The 7,716-nt window shown below is 43.6% G+C and overlaps 1 pseudogene; it reads right to left on the bottom strand.

Moving 5' to 3' along the window:
- Positions 1–6,486: 6,486 nt before the first annotated feature.
- On the bottom strand, positions 6,487–7,347 carry LOC101099962 (annotated as a pseudogene).
- Positions 7,348–7,716: the final 369 nt, after the last annotated feature.

Here is a 7,716-nt window from a genome sequence, read left to right as displayed (position 1 = left end):
GTGGCTCAGGTCATGATCTCACAGTTCAAGCCCCGCATGGAACTCTGTGCTGACAGCTCAGAGCCTGAAGCCTGCTTCAGGTTCTGTGTCTCCCTCTCTCTCTGCCCCTCTCCTGCTCATGCTCTCTCTCGCTCCCTCTCTCCCTCTCAGAAATAAACATGAAAAAAAATTTTAATAAAATAAAAAATAAACCATTCTGCTGTATAACTAACTATTGTGTACATTCATTATTTGGTGAGCATTTTAAGATAGATCTAATTATTTCATACATTCAATAGGTCCTCTGAGTTTGAAAGTGTGACCAGTGCACAAGGGGCTCCAGAAATAGCTCATACCTGTTTGGTGCCAGCATCAGAAGACAACACTGTCTAAAATGGAATTAAAATGAGGGGGGAATGGGGTTAGACACCTCCAGAGGCAATCTGGAGGGAGCCAGGATATGCCCCTGACAAGAGTCCCTCAGTGGGGTACAAGTATGGGCTACATGCACTGTGAGCTTTGTAAAGGCCTCTTTTAGGCAGCAAGCTTGAGCAATGGAAAACTGAGTAAGGTAGCAGGGCCCACAGTGACCACCAGGCAGAGTGCAAACAGGCCCATTTAGGTGACCCACCTCAAAATAGCCATAAGTCCTAGTTGACCAATGGGCTACTTGCAACTGGGCACAGGTACCAAAAAAGGAAAATTCCACATGTTCCCATACCTTCTCATACCCCCCCTTAACTATAGCCCCTCCCCATCCCCCACTGCCTCCAGGCAGAGTCTCTTCTTTGATCTCCTGGCTGCTGCTCCCTTACAGTGTATTCAATAAGCCTCTATCTCCTTTGTCCTGCCTTGGGTGAATTCTTTCACTGCCCACTCAACCAGCTTCCAACCCATCCAGTTGCCCCACAAGCTTGGCTTCATCTCTCTGGCAGGGCAGCATGCCTAGGGAGAGACAGTCTTACTTAGAAGGTGTTGGACTGTGTCTGTCTTCCACTTATTTTCATTCAATAGTCACACACGGACTAGATGAAGGAAAGAAGGAAGGGAGAGAGTGGGGATTTCAGTGAGGACTCACATGCAGATCTCTGGCTCTCAGACTTAGTAGGGGAGAAATCTACTGACCTCCATACAGGAGAGCTGGCTACAGCCTGCTTACAGAGAGACTTTGTGTGCATTTTTAAAAGACTCCTCCTGGGTTGAATTAAATAGGTGCAGGCAGCCCATAGGTATGTGAGCTTCACAAGTGGCACCTTTTGTGCAAATTAGGAAAAAAGCCACCTTCCTTTGGGCAGGCAGTCTGTGCCCTGCTGGTGCATGAGGCCAAGGGAGCTGAGGCTGAGGCTGGAATTTAGCCACACTCACCACCTTTGTGAGTTCATAGGCAGGGCCCAAGGTGCCCAATTCTCCCTGTGCCTCAGGTTATCTGTTGGGATGCACAGTCTTGCATTGTACACATCAAAGCATTTTTTAGCTCCAGACAGCATCTGCCTTGAAAGGGAGGAGGAAGAGACAGGGAGAAGCTTCTGTTCCCTTCCCCTTTTTTGTGATATGTGGACACAGACCTGTGCACATGTGAACCCATGCATACACACTTGCATGCCCATGCATACATGCAAACACACACAAAGTCAGAGGCCTGTTGGGTAGAGCTTAAGCCACTGAATGTTTCAAAAAGAATAGCAATACCTAAAATAGAATAATTGGTAGATTAAAGATGAGGCTTATCTTACTATTCATGGTTCTTAGTATTATATGCAATTACATTTTAGAAACCCAACAGGTAAATGGTAAGTATGGAATTAAGGAATCACAGTGTAGTGAATTCAAGGAAGCTGATGTTACTCACAAGAGTAAATTAAGTAGGAGGCATAGGGCATAGGGCCATGGTCAAGAGCTTTGTGTAGGATTTCTGGAGCTTCATGCATTCAGAGAGTGCATCAGAGCCATCTTGCAGAGACCCAATATCCATTCTCCATTTCTCCTACTGACAAAACTCCAGTTTTACTTTGGTTAGAAATGTTCCTCTGTTTTAAAAATAATTTTTTCCCTCAGCTTCCCATGCAAGTAGGAGTGGCTCTGTGACACAGTTCAGTGAGACTCCTTAAGTTACTAAATGGGACTTGCAAGAAAATCCTTTTCTGGAACTGACTCTACAGGCTTGGGTCTTCTTTGGCCTTTATCCTCCCATTTACCCCTGCCTGAAGCATCAACATGATAGCCAGACCTCCAGCAGTCATCTGGACAGCATTTCTTCATTTACTCAACAAACACATGGTGTTTTCAGTGCTAGGGACTCCTCATGAAGAAAATAGACAAAAATCCCTTCCCTCAGTGAACTTAGTCTAGTGAGAGGAGACAGATCATCAACTAATTGCTATATAATATGTCAGAATATGGTAAGGGTTAAGGAGGAAAATAAACGAAGAGATGATGCAAGACACAACCAGCCCTAGAGAAGAGACGGTTCAGGGGCTGAGGGAGCCAGCTTCTTGCTACACTATTAGGAGCTCTGTTCTCACCTTGAGATTGATTTTAAATGCAGAAAAATTAAGCCCCTAAATTGTTATGTCACTGTTTTTCAGGTTTCTGTTACTACCAGCTGAATGCCATCCCCAAGCTGATAATGATCCTAAAAGAAGGCTGTCTTGGGCATGCACAGTAAACATTTCCTCAGCTCTTATCCATATGAATAGGTTGTTAGCCAGATGACACAAATAGCAAGACAAGTAATAGATTCTCAATAAAGTAACTACTCCAATCCATGAACATATACAAAGCACCACTGCAAAAATATGATGAATTTTCACAGAACTTTTCTGTAGATTGAAGATTGAAAGTTTCAGTAGTGGTCCTGAAGTTACTTAACCTTACAGTGCTGCATTAAAAACTAATCTTCGCACGAACAAAATGTGGGCGGGTACTACGGAAAAAGAGGAGGTGAGGGTAGAGAAATGGGGAAGGGAGATAGGGGTCTTTGTCTATAGCAGAGGTTGCAGACTTTGCCACCTGCAGAGGCAAAGCAGGAAATGCAAATGATAAAGCACTCGAGGGTGAGAAAAAAACAAGGCTTTTGCTGTCTCTTTGTTCTCCCACTTTTGAGTAAAGATGTGGGTTGGAACAGAAATTTTTCTGCTAATGGAAAAAAAGCTGCTCAAACTAAATGATAATTGCTGACATTTTCCCTCAGTGTGAGGGAAACCAGGGAACACCAAGTAGACTCTGGTGACCTGAGAGGGGCCGCCACCATCCTGCTTCCTCGACTGTTGCCGTTATGGGCCTCATGATGCCAGATAGTTTCAATTTTTTTAGAAATTGAAATCTGGGGGTTTTTTTAGGTGAAATATCCCATTCTTAAATGTTGGGAATGAATTCAATATTTTTGGTAAGCATTCTGTTACATATTATATGTCTCTGCAGTTATCAGGCAGCAGGCCATGAGTTTGCACCCTCGGGGTATGCTGAATGGATGGGATAAAAAGCTGTTGCAGTGAAAAGTGGGAGAAAGCCAAGTTAGGTAAGGCAAGAAGACGGGAAAGAAGGAGGAAATGGAAGAAAAGACTGAAGATGGTGGAATGGAAAGATTAAAATATAAGTCAAAAGAAAAAGATGTTGAAGAATGTGAGCGAGAAGAGATTGGGAGGGAGTGAAGAAGAGAGGAAGAAGGTAAAAAAAAAGTGGGAGAAGAACTAGTTTAAGGGGAGGATATTTGAAGAGGTAGGAAGTAGTGGGGCCTCTATAGACAGAGGGTGGGGATTTGGAATCATTCCACAGAGACACAGGAATATGCAGGCACCACAGGAAGAACACCAGCTCCATATGGTGAAAGGGAAGCCCGGGTTCTCAGCCTTTGGCCATCACTTTCTTTTTTTCCTTCCATCTTTCTGTCTTTCTATCTTTTCTTTTCTTTCTTTCCTTTTTTTTTTTTTTTTTTTTTTTTTTGAGAGAGAGAGAGAGCACCCAAGCAGTGGGGAGAGTCAGAGGGAGAGGGAGAGAATCTTAAGCAAGCTCCATGATCAGCCTAGAGCTTGAAGTGAGGCTTGATTTCACGATCCTGAGATCATAACCTGAGCCGAAATCAAGAGTTGGACGCTCAACTGAGTGAGCCACCCAGGCTCCTCTCACTTTCTTTTGATAGTCAAATTGAAAGAGGACTGCAACTACCTCCATTCTGATCGCAGTATTTTCTGATTAAGTTCCTCTTTCCAGTTTCTCTCTTAACTCAGATAAAAGACCCTTTGGGCAAAGCATCCACTGGGGACAGAAACTACCCCCTCAAGCAATAAGGAGTGCTCTGACCCAGCAAGACCCCACATAACTGACTCCAAGACAATGAACAACCTGATTTTTGCTGCCCACCTGCACATACCCACCAACATTTGTCCCACATTTTCCCTTTATAAACCTAGAGGCAGGTGCCTGGGTGGTTCAGTCATTAAGCATCTGACTTTGGCTCAGGTCATGTTCTCACAGTTTGTCAGTTTGGGTCCCATATCAGATGAGTTTGAGTCCTGCTTTGGGTGAGCCCCACTTCTCTTTCTCTCTCTCTCTCTCTCTCTCTCTCTCTCTCTCTGCCCCTTGCTCACTTGTGCTCTCTCTGTCTCAAAATAAAATATAATATAATATAAAATTAAATAAATAAATAAAATAGTAAACCTAGAGGCTTTTCCAGCACTTTGGAGACAGTCTTTGTGACACTAGTTAGTCTGCCATCCTCCCAGTATAGGCCTCCCTGAAATGAATTCCTTTCTTGTTTCACCACCACTCATGTCTCTGACTTTCGATTTTGTCAGTGGAAAGTGATCAAACCTCGTCTGTTTGGGACCCCTGCAGCAGGTGCTCTTGTACTCCTGTGCCCCAGTTACAAAATAACTCAAACCCCTACTGTTCTACAGCTACAGTCTAGGACCCTGACCCAGGAAGTGCCACCATTTTCCTGGTCAATATTACCTCTTCCTTCTTCCTCTTACCACTTCTCTGTGAGCATCCAGACTCTGTAGCCCTTCCCTTCCTTTACAAGCTAACAACGGGCTAGGGGCCAACTCAGCTTAGTAGAGGCTTGAACCATGGATAGGCCAATGAGTAGGGGAATTACAACCCAGAACAGGGACACATTAGAATTCCATACCAAAGGTGACTGTTCCTAAAATGATTTCTGTCTCAGGGGACCCACTCTAGACATTTCTTACCTCTCTGCTCAAGGAATTGTGCTCAGCAATGGAACACCTCTTGGATCAGCCTCTCAGTTCAGACTCTGCCTTAATTTCCTCTCAGTTCAAACTCTGCCTTAATTTCATGTAATCAAAGAGTACATTATAGATTTTCTCTTACAAAGAGCAATAACTCCCCAGAATTAATGGGGCACCTGGGTGGCTCAGTCAGTTGAGTGTCCAACTCTTTTTTTTTTTAATAATCTTTTTTCATTTATTTTGCAGATCTTTTCTTCTTGTTAAAGTTTATTTATTTATTTATTTATTTATTTATTTTTTGAGAGAGAGAGAGCATGAACAGGGGAGGAGCAGATACAGAGGGAGAGAGAAAATCCCAAGCAGGCTCTGAGCTGACAGCACAGAGCCCAATGCAGGGCTCAAACCCATGAACTGTGAGATCATGACCTGAGCTGAAACCAAGAATTGGACACTTAACCAACCATGCCACCCAGGTGCCCCAAGCATCTGACTCTTGATTTTGGTTCAGGTCATGATCTGACAGTTTCATGATATGTCAAACTTGGAGCTGACAGCTCAGAGCTGACCCTCTTTCTGCCCCTCCCCCCCTCAAAATAAATAAATAAAACTTAAAAAAAATTTTTAAGAAAGAGCAATACGCCCACAAATTAATGATACCATCATACCCTAAGGCAAAAACAAAGGACAGAAGGTAGGAAGGAAGGAAGGAAGGAAGGAAGGAAGGAAGGAAGGAAAGAAGGAAAGAAGGAAAAGAAAAGAAAAGGAAAGAAGAGTAGCCAACTTGTAGAAGTTGTGGTACTAGAGAGGAAAGAAGAGACAGGTGAGAGAGAAGCAGCAAAGGTAGAAGAAGTTTGGAGCTGATGTGGAGGTAATCTGTTCAGGCCCCGGAAGAGCTGTGAAATGAAGGAGTTACTGTCATTATGCTCAAGGACAGAGAGCAGTTTCCTCTTCTCTGCCAGGCCACCCCATCCCATGTTATATCCTGAATGGCACTCCAGCTCTCCTCAAGGCCTACACAGACCATTTCCTATTTTTCTTCCATCTTCCTTTCCTTTCCTTCCTTCCTCTCTCTTTCTCTCCTTCTTTCTCTCTTCCTTTCTTCCTTTCAAGTAGGCTTCACACCCAGCATGGAGCCCAATGCGAGGCCGTAACTCACAACCCTGAGATCAAGACCTGAGCTGAGATCAAGGGTCAGATGCTTAACCAACTGAGCCACCCAGGTACCCCTCTTTCTTTCTTTCTTTCTCTTTCTTTCTTTCTTTCTTTCTTTCTTTCTTTCTAATGGATCAGTTATTAAATTAGATTCTTTGTAAGAAATTTAGAACACCAATTTGTGAGGATACACTCCATTTGTGACATAAAACACAGAGCAGAGGTAGCCTTGAAGCTGAGGAAGAGCTGTGACTTGTGGCAGAATTTGCAAATCCACAGCTTTCTGATCAACTTCGCACTGCTCTGTAATCTCATATTTCTCCTTCACCATGTCAGAGATCTCACCTTCCTGGTGTCTGGGTTTACACAGCTTCTTCTTGAAGCAAGCATCAGTGAGATGTTTTGGTGGAGGTGCAATGACAAATTTCTGGTGTGTTCTACACAGAGGAACTCGATTGAGGGCCAGAGGTCCAGTCACAAGTAGCAAGCCACTGCTCAGTTGCTTCAGGAAAACAACCCTCTTGCCTCTGTTGCCCCCAGTGAGGATGATCAAAATGGTCCCAGGAGTGGCACCAGTTCACAGTTTTCTCACATGCTGACTTAAAAGTTTTTTGCCATGGCTCAACAGCTTTCAAGGCACATCTTCAGTAGGATAATATCTAGGTATTTTTCAAAGTTTAATCACTAAGGTACCACCATTGTCACCACCAACTAACTGGTTTTGTGACAATAGCAAGAAACTTCTTTTTCTTTTCAACCCTGGATTTAGCTGCTGAATACTTCCTCTTATACATGGCCCTTCTGGAATGCATAGTCAGTGGGGGAATATCTGCCAATTCCTCTGACTAGGACAGGATTTCAGCTATGATGGGACTTCCCACTTCCCCTTCTTTGCCGTTTTAGCCTTGAGGTTACCCTTCTGAACCCTGCCACCAGCATCAGCCTTCTAGGTTTTAGGTTTCTTCTCCTTAGTATCTCACTTCTCAGCTTTTTTCACCCACCATCTTGCAAGATGGGAAAAAGCCATTTCCTATTTTTCTTACTTACCTGTATAGCCTTAGAAAAAGTTCCTCCCTGAAGGTAACTTGAGTGTTTCTCTGTTCTTTGCAACCTGAAAAAGCTCAATACCTTCTTCACCTTAGCTTGTTTGTAGAAGACAGTCAGGGTTTGTGTTTGTGTTTTGTTTTCCAATTGAAAGGACAGTTGAGGACGTTTGAATATGGAACAGAAATATTCGAAATCTGAAGGATGGAAGCAGAAGTGCATATCTGCTGCACAGAGGGGAGCTCTGTTCAGTCCTGGACCCATTGGATGATGTATTCAGAAAACAAAATGCCTCTGATAAGGGATAAGTGACAGAAAATTACTACAGTCTAGGTCATTTCCTCATGATCAA

This window comes from Felis catus, chromosome B2 (assembly GCF_018350175.1).
Source record: "Felis catus isolate Fca126 chromosome B2, F.catus_Fca126_mat1.0, whole genome shotgun sequence".
Lineage (NCBI taxonomy): Eukaryota > Metazoa > Chordata > Mammalia > Carnivora > Felidae > Felis > Felis catus.
This window is presented reverse-complemented; position numbering and strand designations above follow the sequence as displayed.